This window comes from Protopterus annectens, chromosome 1.part1, assembly GCF_019279795.1.
Source record: "Protopterus annectens isolate FY-2018-M chromosome 1.part1, PAN1.0, whole genome shotgun sequence".
NCBI lineage: Eukaryota > Metazoa > Chordata > Ceratodontiformes > Protopteridae > Protopterus > Protopterus annectens.
This window is the reverse complement of record NC_056726.1, coordinates 458,926,185-458,949,623: the sequence shown is the minus strand read 5'-3', so window position 1 is coordinate 458,949,623 and position 23,439 is coordinate 458,926,185.

Below are 23,439 nucleotides of genomic sequence, written 5' to 3'. Positions count from 1 at the left end.
TAGGCCTACTGGCTGTGTCCAGAGAAAATGAAGGGGGTGACTTTATGTCAATCTCTGTGTCAGATTCAACCTCTGCACCCCATGACTGTACCTCAGTTTTGCCACCATCATCATTAGTGTCTGCTGAGACACTGACATCAAGTGGCACAGGGCCCATACTCCCACTGTCATGATCATCTGTGATAAAAAGGAAGATACGTAGGCATACATTAATATCTGCACTACTATGGTTCTACGTATACTAAACAACTAACAGTGCTGCCACTATTACAGACAGTACAGCAATATACACAACAGGCCAAAAATAACACATTATATTTCTTTAAATTGATCTGCAGTACTGACATAAATTTAGTTAACTTACCATCTGCAGGAAGCATATCATGCTAGATTCCTGATGGTCCTGAAATAAGTTAAGCAATAGGTAAGGGCAGCATCATCATCATTGTATTTAACAGTAAGACAGGGAATAATACGTGTATTCAACAAGAACGTGGCTAACAACTCCAAGCTAACTTATAACTGTAGCAGTCCTCAACCCCCCCCCCCCACAAAAGACATGTGACACAGAAGTAACTATTTCAGTTGTTTCCCTATATAACAGTATTCAACTGGTCATATAACAAAGCCTACCTGAAAGCTGCTGTTTGGACTCAGAAGGAGTGGTGCCCACATCAAGGACATGCTGTGGTCTACTTTTCTGTGAGCTCTCATGTTGGAGGATATTCTCCAGGAACCCTTCATTGGGGGTAACAGGTGGTTCTGTAGCAGGTAATACCTTTCATTTTGACTGGTCCTTTAGAGAATACTTTTAAACATCTTGAGACTGAGTAAGGAGAAGGTCACAGTAAGCTGCCTGTCGGGCGCTAGAATCCGCCACATAACGCAAGCACTCAGGTCTCTCAACAGCAGGTACAAATATGATTCAGTCATTGTCCACGCTGGTGTAAACGACCTGAGACGTACCTCCTTGGACTACATGAAAAGAGACATTGAGGAGCTCTCTGATTATGTAGCCCAGACAGGTATGACCCTGACCTTGAGCAGTATCCTACCTTCACCAAGAATGATGCCACAATACAGAGATAAGATGATCAGCTTTAATAATTGGCTTAAACACTGGTGTCATTCAAAGGGGATCCAGTGTCTGTCTGCCTGGGATGACATGCTGGACAAGCCACGCTGCTTCGCAAGGGACGGCTTGCACCTGTCACCCTGGGATTCCGGATATTGGCAAAGGCTCTTGCCACCCCCATAGTGCCATTTTTAGGCAAGGCTCAAATTCTAAACATACCACCCTAGAACACAAAAAAGGAAAAAAACTAAGGGTAATGCTGCTCAATGCCAGAAGTCTAAATCTCAAAATGCACGCACTCGAGGCCCTTCTCAGTATGGAGAACATCGATGTCTGTGCTGTGACAGAAACCTGGTTCAAGGCTCCTGAGAGCACCCGGCTATCAGGTTTTACCTCATATCATGCGTTCGCCCCAAAATCTGGACAATACCAAGAAAGGAGGGGGGGGTATCCATATTCATCAAGGACACCCACACCTCAAGACTGGTGGCAACGCACGATGCATCGGAGACCATCCAGGTGCAATTAACCATAGGCAAGACTGCTCTGCAAATTGTAGCATGTTACAGGCCACCCTCACAAACTCAGGAACCTCACATGGCCTTCCTGAAAACACTAGAGGGGATAAATGTATCACCAAACACCATCATACTAGGTGACTTCAATTACCCTAATATAGACTGGGAACACTACTCAAGCCCAAACACCCTAGCCCAAAAGTTCCTGGAATTCATAAACTCAAATGCCATGGAACAACTAGTCACCATCCCCACAAGAGGAGATAACATACTTGATCTCATCATCACGAACATGGGAGCACAATGTTCAACACCGGAGGTGTACCCCTCACTGGTGAGATCAGACCACAAACTAATCTCGCTGGAGGTCCTCATCCCACCCCACCTGAAATAAAAAGACCACAGTAAAGAACTTCTCAAAAGCCGACTTCACACTTCTAAAGACTAGTGTGGTCTCCTTTAAGGCCCCGAGGCGGAAAACAGTACTCAAGCCGCTGAATCACTTACAAATGCCTTCTACCAGCACCTGCAGGACTGCATGGATAAGGCAATCCCAAGCAAAACAAAGACTCTTTGTACCAAAGGCAAGCATCCAGTCTGGTGGACCCCAGCCATAAACAAACTCTACAACAAAAGGAGGAAGCTACTACAAGATAGAGCAAAATCCTTAAAAGGTAAGACACCCTTGATCACTATAAGTAAAAACTAAGAGCTCTCATAAAATCATCCAAAGCAAATTTCGAGAGAAAAATAGCTAAAGACTCAAAAGACAATCATAAGGCCTTCTTTAGCTATGTTAGAAACCTGGGAGGAAACTCCCAGATATGCTCAGAGCTAGTTCAAAATGATGTGAAGATTACTGATCCTACAGACATTGCCAACATACTGGCTGACAGGTTCAGTGCAAACTTCTCCCCTCCCCAAAAGGAGAGATATCTATACCAAACGATTGCAGCCCCCAAACATCTCCAGCGCCCAAGTGAGAACTGCTCTCCCGAAACCAAAAAACAGGGCATCCATGGGACCTGATGGTGTCCCCGGCTGTGTGCTCCATGAACTCAGTGAGGAATTAAACCCACAGCTAGGACAGCTGTTTAATCAAAGTCTTACCTCTGGATACGTACCCAGGAGTGGCGCACTGCAACTGTGGTACCACTTCACAAAGGCGGTGCCTCCACCGACCCTGGAAATTACCGCCCATTAGCTTGACAAGCCTTATCTGCAAAGCCATGGAGAGGATCATAATGGACCTCATAAATAAAGACATAGGAATTTGCAGACTTTGGATCCAACCCAGTTTGGCTTTGTCAAAGGCAGATCATGCCTTTTAAACTTGGTTGACTTTTTCAAACAGTCACCAAAGCCATTGATGAGGGAAAGGCAGTCCATACAGCCTACCTCGATCTGGCTAAGGCCTTCGATACAATACCCCATTCGGGTATCATTGAAAAACTCATCAGCTTAAATGTCAACCCATACATCACAAGATGGGTTGCAAACTGGCTGAGTGACAGAACCCACAGGGTCAGAGCTGCTGGCGCCATGTCAGACTCAAAGCCTGTCACAAGTGGTGTCCCACAGGGCTCAGTCCTGGGCCCACTCTTGTTTGGCATCTACTTTTCCAAGTACAAGCAAACACAGGAGGGTTATGGCTGACAAAGTTTGCAGATGACTGCAAACTGGGCCATAGTAGAAAACACATCTGACACAGATATCCTTCAGAAGGGTCTCACAGAAACGGATAACTGGTGCCAGAGCCACGGCCTAAAGTTAAATGCCAAAAAGTGCATAGTCATACCCTTCGGGAAAAACAAGGTTACCCCTAGCTACCAAATAGGTGGCAATCCACTGAGCACAGAAGAAGTTATCAGGGACCTGGGGACCCAGGTTGATAGTAGTCTGTCATTCGACACCCATGTAGCTAAAGTAGTTAGGAAGACCTTCTACATTGCCCACCTTATCATGAAGGGATTCTCATCTAGATCAAGGGAGGTCATAGTCTCCTTTACTCATCACTCATCAGACCAATGATTGAGTACAATGCCCCATTCGAATGTATCTGACCCGACACTTGCAGCAGCTGGAGAGGCCACAAAAGTTCCTCACCAAAAGGATAAAGGGTCTCAAAAATCTGTCCTATGCTGCCCGACTGAAAGAACTCCAGCTCTATTCAGTCGCACCGCTGCTCAGAGGTGACCTTTGCCTAACATACAAGGCCATGTCAAACCCAGATTTGATGAATATGCTTCACCTCAAAAATCTAGATCCATCAGAGCCACAAGAGCGGATGACTTAAACCTTGACACGGCTATTAATAGGACGTGCTGGAGGGATAGATTCATCACCCAAAGACTCCCTATGCTGTGGAACAAAATCCCGGTACATGTGAGGCAGAGCACCTCGCTGGCCTTGTTCAAGAGAAATCTTGACCAATGGATGGGAGATCGCAGATATACCCCAGGGATTACCTCAGTGTCACTGCTCGACAGAGGCACAGAAAAATAATGGGTATAGTTCCCCATACTAAAGGGGTGGCCTAAGCCACAAAACGATGGGCTAGGCTTGTAAATGCCCTCGGGCAGATAGCCTAGTATGAACCTATGAACCTATGAACCTATGAGAGTACTTATGCTTGTTTTAGTGACACTGTGGTCTTTAGGAGACAGAATACAGGGATAGGGCCTTGAGGCAGTCTGCATAGGACATTTTACTTGCAGCCTGTATTCTTTTACTGAGAAACCTCTGTGGATGTTCCAGTTGTTGGATATGCCTGGTTAGGTACATACCAAAAGGGGCATTGTACTCAGTGATAGCTCTGAAGAATGCCATATACAGTGGAACAATGACTTCCTTGGAATTAGATGCCATACCTTTGTTTATAAGTTGCACAACATAGAATAATTTCTTCACCACTGTAGACACATGATGGACAAAGGCTAGATTACTATCTATGTGTGTCCCTAAATCCCTGACTACTGGGTCAACTCTAAGGGGTGTGTTGTCAATATGATAGTTACCAGGGATGGATGACTTCCTAAAAGATACTATTATGCATTTCTTGGCATTTAGTTTTAGTTCATGGCTCTGACACCAGTTGTTTGTCTGTGTCAGCCCCTCCTGGAGAACATTTGTGTCAGTGTGAGATTCAATGACAACTCCTAATTTGCAGTTATCTGCAAATGTAGTCAGCCTGAGACCACTGACATTGGTCTTCACGTTTGAGAAGTAAATGCCAAAAAGAAGCAGTCCAAGGACTGATCCCTGAGAGATTCCACTTGTGACTGGCCTCTTTATAGAGGTGGACTCCCCAGTTCTAACTTCCTGGGTCCTGTCTGTGAGCCAGTTGGCTATATACCAGGTGACATGCAGGTTTGTATCTAACCTCCTGAATTTGTCAACAATACCCGAGTGGGGTATTGTGTCAAATGCCTTGACCCAGGGCCAGCCTTAGCTGAAATGGCACCCTAGGCAAAGTAGAGCTCCGGCGCCCCTTAAGCCCCACCCACATCACAGTCATGAAACACCCCTATTTGAACCACACCCACAGGGTCACTCCCCAAGAAAGCTACTCCAGTCATTTCCTTAAATTATTTAAATGCATAGGAAGAATAACTACATTACAAGGTATCTTTAACTACAACTACTTCTGCATAGTATTTTCTACTCTAAATATGAGACCAGATCACGGTCAAATAGGGCCCTAGACAGGGTAATAGACTGCCCCCCAGAGCAGCCACTCCTGCAGCAAACCCCTCCCCCTAGCAGCAGCCCCCTCTTCAGCCATTCCAGTGTTCCATTATTTGGTTATTTCTCACCAGTTACCATGCATGTTCTGTTATTTGCTTCTTCAGTCATTACAGATATTAAAATAAAATAGCATAAACACAGGTAGCCATTTGCTAAACAATACAGTCTTGCAATGAAAACAGACTTAGCATAAGCAGTAAACTTCTCTGCCCTTGAAACTCACATTCATTGAAATGGAAATATTTATATTCATTGAAATGGCATGAAAACCCACATTCATTGAAAATGCATCTGGCCAGTGAAGAATTAAGTTTACCGTTGGGCTGTTTTCAAAACAGACTCCTTGCACACATTTTTTAGGGCCATGCATCCGTGTATTTCTTCTTTGATTCATCTTCCTGATTGCATTGAATTATATTCCTTGTATAATACAGCACTACTTGTTAGAAAGTGTTTTAAATTTGTAGTTTTAAACATTATTTTAATAATTAATGAAACAAAATGTATGAACCAATAACTACCCATTTCAGAAATTTTCATCCATAAAAGGCCACTCAAGACTTCTGTCATTATAATCCACAATATTACTCCATACTCACAATCTCTGCAGATGTAAAATCATCTGAATTCCACATTAAAGAAATTTGTGCCTAATGAAGAGGTTTCTACCAGCAAAACAACTTCACATATCAATGTTTTATCTACAAATTCAGTGCCTGCTTTCCTTGAAGAACTAATTGCCTATATTGCATTAAAAAAATGGTAAGTTGGTAATATTGCAATAGGAAATGACCAACAAGTTCATAGTCACTAGGCATTCATACAAAGGACATACTCAGGAGTGTAGAACCCCTATCGCCCTTATAATGCACCAAATAATCAACAGTCATATGGGCAATGCAATATCAGCACGCCATCTACATCTGGGTGCTTTGCCTATATTTCTCTTCAAATATCTTTGGATCTACTTTTTTGTATTGATTAATTTGGATTTCTCTTCTGCATAAATACTGCACCATATCAGAGCTCTCTCTTTCCGACGTCTATTTCTTTTGTTATACCTTTCAAAAAATTCTATATTTTATTCTTTATATTTTTGCACTTCCTCTGACATTTCTTTTTCCAAACGGTCCAAGGTTTCTTGGTCTATATAATGTTTTCAATGAATCTGTTATAGTAATGATAACAAATTTCCATTTGAAGCTTTTGACAGTCTATCTTGTGCAAGTATTTTTTTTTTCTTCTGATTTCTCTCTTGAATCTTTTCGTGCATCTTCTGTCCAGAAATTCTGGTCTTCTTGCATAATACTAACAATGCACAATTTCTTTTTTATCTTCAATAATCCAGTCTGTCATTTTAATGGCTATTTTCTGACCTGTGAGATTTTGTGGACTACTACTTCCTTCTGCAACAGGTGGGCCACCACCCTCCCCCCAGAGCATGGCCTAACTCCACTGTAGGAATTTTTCAGTGTCTTGAGGATTCAACACTGTCATTTTTTCCATTGCTTGCACTAGTCCGCCTGCCAGGATTGGGCATTTTTTTTAACATGGGACTTGTGCACGGAGCTGTTCTTTCTTATTTTTTTAACCTACTTCTGCCCATGATACACATACTGCATGTTACATAGCACGTATCAGGGTCGTCTTGGTGAGATTTTGTAAAACAGGAGTCCAACTCATGAAGGTACTCACCAAGACTTGAGAACAAATTCAATTCCAGCAATACTGATCTTCTTTGGTTGCTGATTTTATCATCTCTCTACTTGGACCCCATGTCATCCCTCTATTCAGACCCAAGACTGCTGGTAATGTAGTAGTTAGCAAAAAGAAACGGGAGTCAAAACTAAGCTGTTTCATGTCCCACTGCTGCTGATTACTGGCTGGCACTGTCAACTTTAATGCCAGACCTAAGGTTAACAGCACCTTCTAAGCGTTACTAAGGTTGAGTCTCACACTAGCATAGTATTGAAGCAGGATGTAACTTAACTGTAGTTGGTGTGTAAGCGTGGCACTCCATGCACTACACGATTATGGATGCTGGAAATATAAGAATTACTAATAAAATAAAACTGACAAGTGAGAAAGAGAAGCGCCCATATTCATTTTACTAACTGCAAGAAGAAACCTCACTGCTGTCTACAGAATGAAAAGCTTGAAATGGCATGTCAATGATAAAAAAACACCTGCCATTCTACCAAAATCATACACCTGACAAATGTGAAGAAGCAAAAGAAATAAAAAGGCTTAGTATGGTAACCATGGAAAAATCCATGCTGGCACTCAAATAGAAAGCTGCTCTCCTGTAGGAAGGACAACAAAATGTAAAATCTTTTCAAGTCTCTTGAAAAGAAATACTCACTAATTAGCAGGCGCCAAACACAAACCCCTCCTCTACATGGAAGTAGCTCACCAATAACAGAAAATTAAAAACATGAGTTAAACAAATCTGAAGATGTAAATATTCAAACACACAGTACCAATATTAATTCCACCAAAACAACACGCTACTGTAAGACTACAGTTTAAGACAGTTTTTCCTAAACTTCTTTCCAATTAAAGAAATCTATGCAAAATTTCCCCATCTTTACTGACAAAAGAAGCATACACTTAAGACATACTACAGCAAGTCTGTAAAAAAACTGGAAGAGATATCTGTTAACTTACAACTGTGCATGCATATCTTTAGTACATGATATACATCTCGCACACACACATCTTTTTAGCTACATAAAGACAGACTATGTGCTTATACAGTAACATTATAGAACACTTGCACACCAATTTGATATGCCTGATATCAGTTAGCCCCTTCCCAAAAAACAGCACAATATATGTAAACTTGAAACTTCAGTGGTTTTCCTTCCTGACTGCAGCACATTCTCATATGAAAACTTACGTTGTCAAAACAGGTGCTACAGCTGTACTGCCAGTGAGCTCCAGGTAGTTTCACTATGCAAGCTCATTTCACTACCAGTGTAGAAATATATATAAAAAAAAAATCCCTTCGTACGCACGCGCAATGTGCATGGACCTGGAGAGGAAAACGGCCTCAGAAGACAGAATGTCCAAACAGAAAAAGAAAAGTAGTGAGACAACTAAGTCTTAAGGAATTCATAATACATACATACCGTATAGATGTCAAACCATGCTCCCTCAGAATCAATCTTCTTAAACTCCGTTTCCATGTTCACAGTGATGCCTGTGCAGACGTAGCAATGTTGTTTATATCCCGGTCTCTACATATGGTTTATTTATTTTAATTAATTTACTTTTCTTATTAAGAAAAGTAAATTAATTAAAATAAATAAATAAACACAAATTGCGCCCTTTATGAGGCCGGCCTGCACAGCGCCTTAGGTGGTCGCCTAGTTCGCCTATGCCTAAGGCCGGCCGTGCCTTGACCAGGTCAAGGTAGGCAATGTGAACGATTCTGCCCTCATCCATTGCTTTGGTAATCTTCTCAAAGAAGTCCACCAAGTTGAATAGGTATGATCTGCCCTTGATGAAACCAAACTGGGTTAGGTCTAGTGTCTGGAGGTTTGCTATATCTCTACTGATCATCTCCATGATAATTCTTTCCATGGCTTTACATATAAGACTAGTGAGATTTATGGGTCTGTAGTTTCCAGGGTCTGTAGATGGCCCACCTTTGCGCAGAGGGATGACTGTTGCCTTTCTCCATTTATGAGGCATGAAACCTGTTTGGAGGCTACAGCTAAATAGTAATTCCAGAGGCCCTGATATGTTATGTTTCATGCTATTTCAAAGGCATCCTGGGATATTGTCTGGGCCCTTTGATGCAGTGTTCTTGGTCTTAGAGAGAGCATTAAGGACCTGTTCCCTAGTGATAGTAGGGGGAGTTATATTTGATGACATTTCCTGAAGGAAGGTTAAGGAGGAATTAGGGATAAAGTTGGAGCTGAATTTATCAGCCAAGAGGTTTTCTATGTCTTTTGGATCAGTATAGGTGGCTCCATTTACAACGAGCTCTGTACACAATTCTATATTGCCTTTAAGGTTGTGGACATAGCTAAAGATACAGATAAAAGTATAAAAGCCTCTGCTTCACATTATTCATTAACATATTCCAGCATATGCATTATGTAGGTAACAAAATGGGAGCATACCCCCTGGAGTTCAGTACTCCTCTGTACAGATATCTTTAGAAGAAATTCACTTTTGTGAAGTCCTACAAACATGTATGACGTGTCCTCACCATCAGTTTGGCTAGCTACACATTTGCCTTTTTATAATGAAGTAGATTATTAATGGAATGCATCGGTCTTAGCCTGTGTTTCAGAGATGCTAATTACGCCATAAGCAGATGAACTGCATGCTAATCAACCGATCTGCTGTTCAAAAAGTTATAAAGCAACCATGTCGATTCCATGCTGGTTTTTCCTGTGAATTTCAAAAGTGTGGTGTACAGACACAGAAAGTCTACACAGACAGAATGTTAGGAGTTGCTGCTGCTTAATTCCATTTGTATGTGCTACAGGCTACAGGCAATGCTGCTGCTGCTATAAATAGCCCTAGGCTGAGATGGAGAAGAGTTTTCAAGCTACATCTAACTTATCACAACATACATGACATGGACATTGTAGAGTCCTACAGAGTGGACAGGGACACACTACAGGAGCCCTGCAGCTTCTGGCCACCTCAACTCAGAGACAAAGACTTTACCACCCCATGTATTGGCTATGTACTGCTTGCATCACAGTCAGTCCTGAACTAATATTGTAGCAACTGCTGCATTTACAAGGTAAGTTCTGAACAGGTACTGTATTGCATAATACTATTATGACATATCCTTGTACTTCATCACTTGGTACAGTAAGCAAGTAAAATGTGGGAGAGTTGTACAGAATTTAATGTAACATGTGACAGCAGAGAGTTATTTGACTTGTACATGCCCATTAGCAAGTAGTAAGCCTCAGGCATCAAAGATTCACTGCATGCCCTCAGTTTAACACCATTTATTTTTATTTATTTATTTAACAACTTGGAACAAAGGCAATTTTCAGCAGAGCCCCAGGGAGAAATGCTCCAGATGCATGTCTTTGTAACGTGGGAAGAACTGGAGCACCCAGAGGAAACCCACGTGACTGCAGGGAGGACACGCAGACTTCACACAGAAGGCACTCCAGCTGAGAATCAAACTGGAGATTCTCTTGCTGTGAGGCGACAATGCTACTGCTGTACCACTGTGCCGTCCATATGTTTGTAATGGGAAATCATAACAGAGAGAATTTAGAATGTAATGAGAGACATTGCAGTGTCCGACTTCACAATCCCCACAAGATCAAACAAGCTAGATGCAAAACAAGGAGAGTAACAAGAGCAAGATATCTTTGTGCCATAACAGCAGCTCAGCCTGGGTCCCCCCTTGAAAGAACAGTGTACCCTTGCATGTGCCATAACATGAAATCACCTTTGCCCCCCCCCCAAAAAAAAAATGAGCAATCTATGCTTGTCTGTGCATCCAACTTTCTCTTCATTTGATGGGAACTGTATATCATAGTATTCCCAGTTGATATCCTCACACATTTTAAGATAAATGATATAGACTGGCATCATACAGCATGTTCCTGAGTACTGGTCAGACAACTGATGAATGACCAAGAAACACAGAAAGGTAAGACAGCTATATATTTGCACAAAATAATCATAACAGGTTTTGTGATCACTAAGTGCACTACATCCAAATATATTAAATATAGTAAATTTACAAATATTTTTTGGCTTGATACAGTGTACAGTTGGTTGCACTTGGCTGTGTGAGGAATTACTTCATTTCTTTGGTGCAAAGCTGTTTGTGTGGCAAAGATGGATAAGGCACCCATCCTGTTTTCTGAAGGTGCATTGGAGTGACAATTGAGATCCAGACCTATATAGACATATCTTATGTGTACTAACATTTTCTACTGTGTATGTCATAGATTGATTTTCCTCATTTTAGCTCTTTCTCAGTTTTTTTATTTTTTATTTTTTTATTTTGGGGCCACAATGCAATGCACTGCTTAGCACAAACATGTCCTGCCCCACAGGATCCACCTGCCCCCACACCACCAGCTACATTACCAAGGCCCCTCATATCTAGAATACAACCTTGTAGCACCTCCTCTGCTGCCCCTGCACTACTGGCCTCTCAGGTAGTTCTGCTCAGCAAGATAGGCCAGTGATTCCCTGTGACAGCAGTGGCAGAGGTGGTTATTTTATCATCCACAATGAACTGCCAGGGTTTGTGTGTAGGATTGTGCACTGCACAGTTGGTGCATGCCTCTACTAGATGGAGACACTGCTCTCCATCATTGTACTGAATAACACAAGGAGACATAGACATCAGACACTGCAGCCGTCAGTATAGTGAGGTGACAGTGATGACAGTCCAGTGGGTGATGACTCGATTCTCACTGTCACCCAACGTGATGTCCATGGATTCATGATGTCCCCACCCTCACCCCACCCATGGTGTTCACCCACACCTTGTGCTCTTCACCGTCCCTGTGTCTTGTCTTGTATGTGCTGTCTGTCTGTGATTTCTTCCTCACCTATCCAACCTACCTGATCTAGATATACCTAAATCCTTTCCCAAACATTCTTCTCTCTCTCAAATAAAAAAGGCACCTGTCCCCCAAAAAAGTGTTGTCCCATACATAGCTCTCCATTTCTTACACGTCATATTGACAAACTTGATTCAGTCTGATTGGCTATACAACATGATCTCTCTGGGGCTGACACTGCAAATTCAGCTAATATTCTGCACTTCTGAATTTTTTTTTACTGTTGTAGAAATAGATAGCTATGGTTCTTTCCTACATCTTTCCTGCACATTCCTGCCCTTCTTTCACTTTGTTGTTTCACCTGCTTAGTCCCCATTTCACCACTTTCCAATCTTTCCCATTTCTTTTCTTTAAAGCATAATTGGGCAATGGTGGGCATCATGCACTAATGAGTGTTATATACAGCTGTACTGGAAACCAGTACCATCTAGCCATATTTTACAGACTCCATACCAACTATCACACTTTAGAATTTAGATTTATACGTAAAAGTATTTGAAACTGTTAAATACACCTGGATTCAAACCCAGTACCATCTGACCCCAAAAATGAATGGATCAATGTATTAACAGATGGTGCTACAGACTCAGTTGCATAGCAGGTATAGTTTAGAAACTGAATACACCTACTACTTAACTGACTCTATGTCTACAGGTATTAATTCACTTAATGCAGTAATACATTCCTTTTTGGGGACAGATGGTACTGGATCTGAATGCAGCTGTAGCTAATATATTGAACTACATTGTATTAGCATTGCTTAACGATGGTGCGTGATCTGCACCATCGGTCTCCATTAAAAACTAATGCTTTATAAAACTAAATGGGTATCATGCAATAATGCTTTATAAAACATCACTGGGGATATGGGCAGACAAGGTGGTGCAGTGGTTAGCATTGCCGCCTCACAGCAAGAGGTTCTCCGGTTCAATTCTCGGCTGGGGTGCCTTCTGTATGAAGTCTGCATGTCTTCCCTGGGGTCGCATGGGTTTCCTCTGGATGCTCCGGTTTCCTCCCACATCCCAAAGACATGTTGTAGGTGGATTGGACACTCTAAATTGGCCCTAGGCATGAGTGCATGCGTGTGTGTGCCTTCTGTGGAAGGTTGGGTGCCGGACTGACAACTTGACACCATAAAACTCCACTGCCAATCATGAGCAGACAGGTGATCTGCTGTGGTGATCCCTAACCAGGAAAAGCCAGAAGAAGAAGAAAACATCACTGGGGATCTTGCAATGATGCTTCATACAAAATGAATGGGGAAGCTACAACATTGGTGATATGGGGTGCAAGCACGGGGGAGTACAAAGGAAAATCCTTGCTAAACTGTGTCACTTACTATTGATTGTATAAAATACATCTGTTACCTAACTGACTCTGTGACAGCACTTATTAATGCATTGTTGTTGGAGGCAGATATTACTGGGTTCAAATACAGGTGTAAGTAGTAATTTCACAAGTATGCATGAAACTTTAAATACCTGTACTTATATTGCTGCCATTCACAGTAGCTTTGCATTAGTACATGATGTGCACCATCAGGCAATAATTCTTCAAAGAAAAGAAATGGGGAAGACAGGAAAGTGATGAAATGGGGAACAAGCAGAGGAAAAACAAAGTAAAAGGATGGCAGGAATGTGCAGGAGGGATGTAGGGAAGAACTATACCTTTCCATTTCTTCAATGATAAATCATGATCATATATGTAAAATATTAGCTGAATTTGGACTGTCACATCCAGAGGGGTGGCCACAACACAATCATGTTGTATAGCCAATTGGACCAAATCAAATGTGTCATGTAGACACGTGTGTGAAACGGAGAGCTATGTGTGGGGTGATTTTTTTTTGTGGGACAGTTGCCCTTTTTTTTTGTAGAGATAGGAAAGATGGGGAAGGGATGTAGGGATGTTTGGGTGAGAAGAGTTGGGCAGGTGAGGAAGCAACTGCAGATAGAAAAGACAAACAAGACAAGAGACAGGGATGGTGAAGTACACAAGAGGTGGGTAAACACCATGGTTGGGAGAGGGTGGAGAAATTGAGGTCCCATACACAAAGCTGGGTGACAGGGAGAATCAAGTCATCACCCAGTGGACTATCATCACTGTCACCTCACTGCCACACTGGCTGCAGTGTCTGATGTCTGTGTCTCCTATAGGTATGGCATGCACCCACAGCATAGAGCACAATCCTATGCACCATCCCTGGCAGTTCTTCTTGGATGATAAAGTCAACACCTCCACCATTGCTCCCCAGAGGGAGCCACAGGCCTATCGTCCAGGGCAGAACTACCTAAGGGGCCAGGTAGTGCAGGGGTAGCAGAGGGGGTGCTACCAAGTTGTGCACCAGACATGCTGGGCAGCGGTGCTGTAACTGGTGGTGTGGGGGCAGAAGGATCCCTTGGGGCAGGCCTACCCTGCTGTGCTCTGATAAAAAAAAAGAAAGAGAAGATAATGATTGGGGTGAGAGGAGAAAAAAGAGGAAGGACCTTTGTAACTTCCTGCTGAGCTTACTTTGGAACCCATTCTAACCCAATTAAAAAAAAAATCTAAAACAGTACTTTAAAAGGCAATGGCTATGTCCTTGCTCTAATCCTGACTAACTCTGGCAATATAAATATGTGCTAACAAGGTCTGTTGTCCACCCATACATTGCTTCCTAATTGTTACTTCATAACAAATCAGATTTATATATGACAGAATGAATTACTTTTATCCTATGTATTGTATCTGTAACAGTGCTTTAACTTGATTAATGTAGCAGTTTTTCTGCATGTATGTATGTATGGAGCTTTTCTCCCCAGGCCTCCACTGAAAATGGACAATTATCCAGTTAGACTATCCTGGTCAACAAATGTAAAATAAAATAAATAAAATAAAATAAATAAATAAAATAAATAGCTACTTTTAAGACTACCCAGTTCATAACAGAGGCACACTATTGTACAGATTGCACCCAGCAATCCTTGATGTGTGCATATATTGCACATATGAGTGCTCCAGTTATACTGATTACTGTTTACAGCAGATCATTTGTGCTACTGGTGCACAGGTCTGAAGTTACATTGTAATAATGATGAAACCTTAACAGTATTGTATATTTGGGAAGTGTTTATTTAACCCACAAGCCACTGACTAATCTCTAATACTGTACTGTTATTTTATCATACAGACTACTGCATGCATGGTTTCCTTTTACAGTTTAGAGATGCATGCTCACTGTTATTTGAGAATATGGGACTGATGCTTTGTACTACAGACTAAGGCATGCATACTTTCTTTTAAAGTTGAAATATGCATGCTCAATTTGATACAACTGTATTAAATACCAGCTAAGCCAGCCTTAACTTTTAATGTTACTAAATTACTATTAACATTATTATTATTAGGTTCATAGAAAGGTTCATAGATTAGTACTAGGCTTATTGCCTTTGTTGGCCATTTTATGCCTAGCCAATTACCCCATGTGAGAATCAAAATCTGCACCTTGTGTCTCCAAGGTAAACACCTTAACCATTCTGCCATCCTATTAAATTACTATTTAGAACAGTACTGTTGTGATGCATATCTATCACTTGCTTCTCGCATCCTTAACAAATGCGCAGCATGCGACCTCACATTCGAGGCTCGCTCCATGGCAGCTGTGAAAACAAAACAGAACAGAACAGAATACCACTATAAATACCAGTCTTGATACATACACATCTGTGGGGTGTCCCCCGTACTAAATTCCCTGATTCAATGGTCGAGTGTATCCCGCTTCCTCCTCCGGAGGTAATCAAAATGATGTCTGCATTGTTCAGCAGTTCAGGGGATACCTGTAACACTGGTTAAAGCCCTGGCAATACTATTCCAGGCTTCAGACCTGTATTCTGAGCCTGAATGGACTCGCTGAAGCAACCAGGGCCCATGCTCCTTATCTAGGAGTCCAATAAAGACTTTGGAAGCCTGAAAACCCCACCACTGGGCTCAGAAGTGCACTCCCTCACCAGTAACACCAGACATGTCTACCATAGCTCAAGCGCAATGTAGAATGAGAATTTCTCACCAATTTCATTTTGTATCCTGACATTTTCCTACCTTATGCACGTATCGAGCTTACTGAGAGTGTGCACATTTTGGTTTTGCAACATTTGAAAAAGTTGTGCCTCACTTAACATCTTGCAAACATGGTTGTCGAGGGTGTGCAGTGGTGGGTAACATATTTGCACAATGGTAAACAATGCACAACAGTGGCAAGCAATGACATTTCATGGTTATTTGGTAAACAGGCACTTGTGTAAATGTACTAGTCAAATGGACTATGTCTACAGTTGTCATACACTTACAGCTGTTACAATAAAGTTGAGAAAATAGTTGTGTATGTTACACTTCATTGCTATAATATGCAATGTCACAACAGGAAAACAAAATTTGTACACCCTGTACTAGAACCCCGGACCATCTGCACTCCACACCTACACTTAACACCTGCTGCCACAGGATTAGTGACATGATATTCCCTATCATAGTATTCATTGTAAAGTTCTTGCTGTTAATTGCGGCGCAACACTGCTTACCATGTTTGTGTGATGACCAATAGTATTAACTGAATGCATCTGGTTTATGTTTCTGGCTGTCTGGGTCCTGTCTGCAACCTGGGTGATGCATTTGTGCTGTTTGTGTGCTGCCACACTTTGCACAAACCAGGTGAGCACAGCCAGACAGGTTTGTCCTAAGTGGTGCATCAAGCAAGCACTGGTCCCAAAAATTAAAAAAAAAAAATGGAGACATAGTTGAAATGAGGAAAAATAATCTATGGCAGTGCCCCACCAATTTTTAATGAAGAAAACTCAAGTAAGGGAAAAGCAATTGCAGTGCTGTCCTACAACCCATTTTTGCAGCCAGCAACCTTACACAGAAATGCTATCCACATCATACCTCCTAACTGCCCAGATGTTTGCAGAATGTCCAGGTGTTTGCATCATATTTTTGGTCTGTCCCTTGTAAAATTTGTGATTTTCTGGAAAATCACTGAAGATTAAAATCGGTACATAATGACATACATTTGAGTTTTGTACTTCATAACCTTCAGAAATTGCATGCTAACACAAATCCTATTGCCCTGCTACTTTCTAAGTTTATAAGAACAATATTGTAAATCTGTCCCCCTTTGTCCCCGAATTATTTTAGTCTTTGTCCAGACTTCTTGCACTAAAAGTTTGGGAGGTATGATCTGCATTCATATTACAGGTTTTGTGGCCAGCAACACTGGTGCGAGTCGTGAAACCTTGCTTACACACACTGCTCTTCATTAATATACATGGCGTGATGCTATGCGATGAGCAACACTGAGTAAGTGAAAACACTCCATGTAGGCTCTGTGCAAAACCTACACACAGTTTATTGAATCCTGAGGGATAATTTTACCAAAAATCTTATACTATAGTCAATCATTAATTCTCCTCCCCTTTAAAAAACACAAGAAAAATAAATTCTACCTTACTTAAATTCTTATGGTACCCTAAAAAAACAAGGATATCATTAGACTGGCATGTCAAAAGCTGGGAGGAAAGTGGCATTGGGTTTCCAAACACTGAGCTATGTACTACTGCTGTAATTATTAAAATAATATTATTGTGGTTAGATTCTTCATATGTTTCTTGTTGGAAATCTTTACATGAGAAAATATTAATAGATAACAACAAACATCATAGATTTGTATATGAAACTGGGTATCAATATATTCTACTGGGCTCTAAAAGATTTTGTTCTGAATGAAAGACACAAATTTACTTTTATGCCTTTTATTAACCAAATCCATTCAGTCTTTAAAAGGTTTATGAATTCAAATTACTTAGTCAAGGAATTACTAATCCTATTATTCCCCATTGAATTTGCTAATGGATGCTTAGTATATTTTAATGCAAACACAATGACAGCTCTCAAGAATAATACTCTAATATTTTGACATCAATTTCTTAACGGCATCAAAATACATCCTGCTGAATATTTAATAGCAAAATGTAGCACAGAGCAAGGAGGCTGGTTAGATATACATACCTGTAAAGAATATATTAAGGATAAAGTCAAAATATTACTAGGTCTTCAAATTAAACCTGTTTCAAAAATCTTGGATCTATTCTCTAATGTTAATAGTGGACCACCCAAGGGGAAGTCATATTTATCAATTGTATACAAGATTATTATAACTGAATTTATTACTCAGATATGACAATCTGAAACTTCTCAACAAAAACTAACAAATTAACCATTTCAGAACTAAATAAAAAGTTATTCTTAAAATCTACAGGAAAGTCAACATCCTCACTTTATTAGAAAATCTATAGATGGAAATTTCTGCATAGTCTTTCTTAACACCTCATAAAATTACACAAATATGTTAAAACAGGAAAAATGAAAGGCTGGATGTGTAATGAAGTTCATACTGCTGATTGGTTACAGATAATAATAGATTGTAAGTTGGTGACTTCCTTTTGGAGTGTTTTTAGAAACTTTTCACAGGCTTTGTGGTCAGACAATTGCATTATTACTGACTCCTTGATACAATTTAATGCCCCAATTCCAGCAGCCATACCTATTTCTGAAATACGTCTTCTTTGGGCAATCCTGGCCATTGCAAGAAAAGTTATACCAAAAAACTGGAAATGAAAAACTGAATTAACATTTGGAGAATTTGTGTGTCTTGCTGAGACTGTCTGTAAAAATGAGTTGTCAACTATAAGAATGAGAACTTTAAATATAACTCATCAGTACATATCTTGGCAAAAGCTTAAGGATTTCTGGAAAAGTACTAATGGTTAAGAATATATAAATATTCTTGTTATGGACTTTTAGTTATCGTTTATCTTGTTATACACTGTTTTAAATGTTGATGGATATGGTAACCGGTATGGACTTGATAAAAGATATGTCAGGGAACCATTACTTTAAATGTAATAATGTTGTGAGTCTTTAAATGTTATATGGTGAGGGGAATGAAGTGGGATACACCTCCCATCAGCAGGAATCAATCAGCCTACAAATGCACAGAGAATCAAAGTGAAACTCTGTCGATCAGGGCATGATAGTGTACAGCAAAATATTTAGAGTAATGTTTTGTGCTTGTAATATACTGTAAAACATAGAAAAAAGAAGGCAAAGTTAAATTGTTCTGTGTTATGTAAGCTTAAGAAAGGGGTACTAACATAAAAAGTAAAGTAGTATTAAAAAACAGCCTCAGTTCTAGTTAACATCCTGTCGGTAGACAGTATAAAATAGCACAGACTGCTACTAAACTAATTATCAAAAAATGAACCTGATGAAAAGCACCACAAAACGGTATTATTGTTGATTAGCTTCCCGTGTATGACAGGAGCAGCAATGGAAGCTGTAACCGTGCATACTACTCTCTCATAAACACAAGCAAAATACCAGCCTAGTTATAGGTGTCTGCATAGAGAAAACCCAGGTGCCATTGAGCAGTAGATGTACTATAAGGAATGCATTTGCAATATTTCAACAACAGTGAATAAGTATATAAAGTCAATGCTGTCTGTGAAGGCTATTTGAGTCTACACGAATATCAGTCCCCCGTACAAATGCTAAATGCTGAAGACTTGACTTTTAGGGAGTCACACTTTAATGGAACAAGACAGGAACAGCTCCAAAATGCTGCTGCTGGGGTGGGTGGTACATAAAGTTTGCTAAAGTGGAAATCTTGCACAAGTACCTACCTTCCCTCTTTCTAATTAGAGTGTAACCTAGTTAACAAAATGTAGTAAGCAAACAAGCATATACATAATAGTACTTAAAATGTAAGAACATAAGATGATGGGTAAGCGGGACCTGAAGCTTACCTAGCAGACAGTGAAATTATCAGACTATAAGTGTTAAACAATTTTCATCTGCTAACAAAATCTAAGTTTCTGTGAACTGCTCAACAACAAAAAAAGAGCATTTTGAAAAGAAAGAGAGTATGAACTGAGAAACACAGGAAAGACTATTTTCAATGAGATGGCTGTGGTACCAGTGGTCAAAATTTTCCTCAGCAGATCAAATATTCAATTGGGTTTGCTTGTGCAAGACCTTGGTACAGTGGACACTGGGAATATGCAGTTGTTGGGCTGGTCTATATGACATTGTGGTGTTCCAGGGTGGATTGCAACCCCCTCTGAAAAAAATGTTGTTTTGGAGTTTGTGTGTGTATCTGTGTGTTGTTTTGGGCTGAAGTGTGAAACATGTCTATGTTTCACTTTTTTGGTTATGAGTTGTTTGGGAGCATGTGTGGTTGTTTTCAATGTGTTGTGGAGTCGTTTAATTCTTTCCATTGCATGTGTTGTATTAAATGGTCTCACTGGCTGTTTTACATGTAAGCAATATGATATAATAAATCATCAGACTATAAAGCAGATAATAGCTACAAAGTAATAAAAAGAATGAGAATCTGATAGAAAGGATAAGAATCTGGAAATTGGGATTAGGAAATAAGAAGAATTACGATAAAATGAAAAATTTGAATTTGAATTTTTGATCTTATTTTACTTTATTTTATTTGTTCATTTATTTTAACTGAGCATTGACTTGGGCTGGGCCATTTCTAGTAATGAGCTTAGGTGATGGTTACAGTGAATGACAGTCATTTGCTCATGACACTAGGAAGATCCCTTAATGTCTGGAGCATTTCTCCCCGGGCCTCCGCTAAAAACAGGATCTGTGGAACCTAGTCGGACTTTCCCGGTCAAAAAATGTTAAATAAAATAAAATAAAAAAAATAATACTAAACAAACAAGCATCATAGAATCGTTATCTTGCAGCTAAAGTGTCACTCAGCAAGGCAGGTAGGAATCCAGTTTTATTATTTTGCCTGAAGGATGGCACCTCAGTTACATAATATTAATTCAAATGATTTTTGTGAGAATAAAATTCGTAGCTTTCTGTTCTCCTGGCATCAGACCTGAGCATGCAGGCTAACAAACTGTGGACAGTGTGTGAAACCATGGGCAGGTCAGATTTCATAAGACAAAGTATATGACAGTAGGAGCTATCAAAAGAGTAGCTGCTCAGCATTTATATCATAAAACCAAAAATCAGTAGAAGTAATTTCCTTCTCCAACTTATAGCAACCATGGAGTTAAACTGTATCAGCTTTACAGCTTTCACATCCGGTATCATTTCTGCATGTTTCATGTTAGTCATATAATTACAAATATGTCAGAGATGGAATGAGGTCTTTGAAAGGAATGTTGCTGGTGTGGTAATTTATTTTTTCAGTTTTGCATAAAAGACATTTGTGCCTTTTTTACAGCGAATGCAAAATGAGAAATGAGGGAAAACCACACGGCTGGAATGATATACTTAAGACTCTCTTGTCTCACATAACCAATCCTTAACCTGCTTAGCAAGTTTTCAAAAATATGTGCTTCTTTTGCCAACCTCATGGGCATGCAGCTGTGGTAAACCAACAAAAAGAGTTACTGCTATGCTAATTCAGACATTCTTTCAGATAGTGAAACCATCTCATGTGCTTCTTGCCTTCCTAAATCATAAAATTTTCAGAATTGCCAATGTATAGAAATTACATTATCTAAGCCTGACAGCAGTAAAACAAGTAAGCACTTGAGAGCCACATCTGTCCCTATTGCTTTACTCTAGAATTTATATCACTATGGATTTGTGTAAACTTAGCAACCGATGTTTCACACTGACTACTGGAATCTGAATATCTTTATTTTATTGATGAACCTGTTTTTGATAGTGATAGTGAATAGCAAATCTGATAGTAAATATCAAGATATTCTGTAGCTACAACACCTTTAAGAGTTGTATAGGAGCACTTTTAGTGACAAAAAATACCGGCTGTATTTATTACTATATAATGGCTAAGGTTATTCTAGTAAAGTGCAGAGTCTGTTTCTCATTCATTCATTGTTTTATTCATTCATTTTATGAACTGGTTGCTCTTATTGGAGTTCAAGAAAAACATTGTTTTGTTATAAGATTGCATTATTATAACTCCTTAAAACACGGGAGAATCGCGTGACAAGCTCTCAGCACTAGTTTGTGCAAACAGACTTTTAAACATCTCACAGAAAGCACTGCAGATCAAGATTCACTCCCTCAAATGTAATCCTTTATATTATGACATTAAAGTTTACTTACACAGAGTATAACACTGTGTCACCTATGCCAGAGAAACCAGTTACTTAAGGAAAACAATGGATCTGGTTTGTTTTCTCTTTGTTTACTCTTACTAAGTGGCAGAAGAACAGGCAACAATTAATCTTCTGAAAAATCTGTAAAAGACTCCCAAAATATGTCTAAACCCCCTCACATCAGTCTTCATATTTTGGTACCTTCAGAATTGGACATCATTTATAGAATTGCACTGACACCTCATTTCCTGAGGACTATACTGCAATAATCATCTCTCCAATAACTATTTGTCAGGCAAGTTATCATTTCTCATTCACTCAGACTGTTATACCTGTGAAATGGGTCATATTTTAACCCTTTTCTAATAACTTCCTCACGCATATGTTCAGAAGCAAGCATGGCAGGGTGAAGTGATAGATAAAACTCGGTGCATTAACAAACAGCACAACTATATTTAATTGAAAAAATATGATTTTATGTATGTATTCTAAACTTTCTGGTACTCATCCCTACATAGAATTCCTGACAGCCACTGCATTAGGCAACATAACCAATTTGTTTATTTATTTATTTATTTATTGACATTTGTTAACCAGGTTAGTCCAGCTGGGCCAGAAGCCCATTTTCAGTGGAGACCTGAGGAGAAAAGCTCAAGTTACAGGCAGTTTACAATACATAAAATACATACATACACAATACATAAACTTCACACTCCAAGATAGAGACATTAAGATACATAAGGTCGGGGGATATATACACAATAATAATAAATGAGTAGTAATGTAAAAAAAAATAGTAGAAGTATGCACAGCAATAAAGCTTTCAATTAAGAGAGGTTGGGTTCACCAGATACATTTGTAGTAAGGTGATTAGAGCTAGTCCAAACAATATATACATATACAGAAGTGGTGGAGTAGTATAGCTAAAGGATGTAGTATTTAGGAAAAGTACAAGTGTAAGTTGCGAAAGATGAAGTATATGTGTAAGGTGAGAAGAGAAGGAGTTGGAGGAGGTACGGTAAGAAGTCTGAGGAATAGGAGGCAACAGAAGAATGTAAACATAATAAAATAGAAGAGTGTAGTGGAATTAGGTAGGGTCATGACAGGTGCAAGTCTTGTTGTTAAGTAGGTGAAGCCTGAGTTCTTTTTTAAAGTGTATGGAGTGGGTAATGGAACATGTGTGTTGGAAGTTTATTCCAAGCTTGGGCTACAGTGCATTTATATAGTAGTTTATCGACAGTTTTCATTGGTTGGTAAATATCTAAGAGTTGCTAGTTTGAGGTGCGGAGGGTACGAGTGGGAGTATAGGTGGAAACTAGGGAGGATAGAACAGGGCAAGAAGATGGTTTGTATAATATACAGTGTGTGATTTGAAATTGTGATAGAAGAAGTTGTTGTGGGAG